Raw genomic sequence first — 2702 nt, 5'->3', positions numbered from 1 at the left:
ATATATATATATATATATATATATATATATATATATATATATATATATATATATATATATATATATATATATATATGTATGTATACTGAAAAAAGTTAGTATTTGTAACTATAATTATATAAATTAAAAAAATTTATTTTTTAATTAGATTGTACCATAATGTTGTGTGATAATATACATGCTATCATTTTCATCTTAGAGTAAAAAAGTATGGTTGGAGTAAAAAAAACTATAATTTTAGTTAGATCAACCATATTTTTTGTCTCAATGCATATATATTCTGCACATGCGAATGATGCGACGGCTAAATGAACACGCTAAATGAAACGACATTTAACGCCGTTAGGCACGTTGCATATCCGAACAAGCGGTCAAATGAATGCACACGCAGTGGCGAGTCGCCCGGATACGGTCTATCGTCGATCGCCGTTCCGTTCGATCGGTTCCATGGCGCGTTGCGGAACGGCACGGCGGAACGGCGACGGGCTGATAAATCCGACGTGCGTGTATCGTTAGCGCGATAAATCAATTATAATATTCCACGGTTAGCTTGGGGTATCGGTTATTAGTAAAACCCGTCGACGTTACGGAAGGCAGCCATATATCCATCGGTTGTGTGTATGTTTCTCTCTGTGTTACAAATTTTACCTTTTTTCTCTCCTCTCGCGCGAACCCAACGAAAAGGGTGACGGAATGCACTACTATCCCCTCTCTTTTCTCTCTTCCCGTTTGTCGCTCGTCTTGTTTTCTTTCTATCTAGTATCCTGTATTGGACATCCTACTCTCTCTCACTCTCCCCTCTCCTCCCCTTTCTCTCTCTCTCTTTCTCACACAAACTTCTTTCTTCTTCTCCCACTTCAATAAATACGCGATCGACCACCCTCTCTGAGCCAAGCATCGTACGTACCTATGGATTTGGTAACGCCCGTCATTATTCACCCTATATTGGATTTGCCGATTTTTACGCTGCGAGTCGCGCGTGATGCCTTCACGCCACAAACGCGGTCTGCAACAACACGACGCAGCCGATCGTTACGGAACACGGACGTAAATCCTTCGCGGCTCTCTCCGCGGCGATGTAGCGTGCGGAAAGAGGCCGATAATGGTTTTCAGACTCGCACCACGTCTGATGCGTCGCGACAGTCACTTGCTCGCGAGAGATGTTTTCCGCACTCGCCGCCGCCACCGTGCGCCAGACATTTTTACCACCTCTTGTATAGGGTAACGGAAACGATTATGGAATACATTTTTTTTTAAATCAACAGTGCTATAATATAAATGCATATTTAAACTTTCTAATAGAGTGTAGAAACATTAAGAGATATATTATTAACATCAAAAGATATAAGGTTTTAGCGATGACATATTGAAAGAAAGTATTCAAAATTTAATTACTATCTAAATATTAACAAAAATATTAAAAAATGAGAAAATGAAAGATAATATGGACTACGGAAAAAATTCAAAATACATTAGTAAGTAATATAATCAATACAGTACAAAGCCATTTTTTAAAGGATTCCTTATAAATACTGTAGAATTATTGTATATATTGGTAAAACTGCAATTATTTATTAAAAGATATTATGCATATTTTATAGGGAAAATAAATATAAAGAATGGATCAAAAAAATTTAAACATAATGAACATAATAAACAATAAAAAGAAAATTACTTCTTAAGCAAATTTTTCAATCTCTTTTTTCATTGTTGGTTATTTGCCTTTATAATGATCCGTATTATCAGTATGTTTTGCATAACAAACAAATCTTTCTCGTGTCATTAAGAAAGTTAGGAATATCAATTGAACATTATTAATACAACTATATTGGAAGCATAAATTGAATACAAACATTAGTAAACTTATTTTAAAGGGACGGTTTGAAATCTTAAAAAAATCGATTTTTGGATTTTTACATAATTATTTAGTACAGTTCTTTAAGAATATTTTGGCGCAAAAAGAACCTTGATATTCGCAAAATTGAGTTCAGGAGAGCGAAAAATGTGAGTCGGCGCGCGGTCGGTGAAGTGCGCGCGATCATGTAGTGTAAGAAATGTAGATATTGTTTACTTAAAACAAACTGATAAACAGTAATAATAGTTCGAAAACTTAGAAATAATTATATCGAAAACAAAACCTATAGGCGTGTGGAAGTCACTGCTAACAAATATAAGAGTAACAACAAAGGAGACGAGAACAGTCGGTCGGTCGGTAGTAGAAGTAGTCGGTCGTTTATTTTTCAAAACAGCATTTTCTGTTCGTTTTACCACGATTACTCAAGAACGGCTAAAGATATCGACTTGATTTTTTTAAAATTAAAGATAAAGCCGTATTGCATAGATTGCAACCGAAGTTTGCACATGAAAATTAATTTTTAAATACTATTTTAACAATAAATAACTGGAATTTTTAGACATTTTTGGTTTTTTGTTCGCTATTTCTCTAATTTTTGAGATTTTTAGTTCCATTTCGGTTCAATTTATAAAGGGAAATCTTATCTACAAAATGACGCCTGGTGCATTAAAAAATTCTAACTTGTTTTTCCAGAATCGTAGCAAAACCGCAAAAACAACGTTTTTTTAATTCAATAATATTTCACTCAATTATTAATATTTTTCGCTAAACTTAAATATATATATATATATATATATATATATATATATATATATATATATATATTTTATATATATATATATATTTT

This window comes from Odontomachus brunneus, unplaced genomic scaffold, assembly GCF_010583005.1.
Source record: "Odontomachus brunneus isolate Ranch 3 - 2012 unplaced genomic scaffold, Obru_v1 Obru_scaffold_040, whole genome shotgun sequence".
Taxonomy (NCBI): Eukaryota; Metazoa; Arthropoda; class Insecta; order Hymenoptera; family Formicidae; genus Odontomachus; species Odontomachus brunneus.
Note: the sequence above shows the minus strand (reverse complement) of the source record.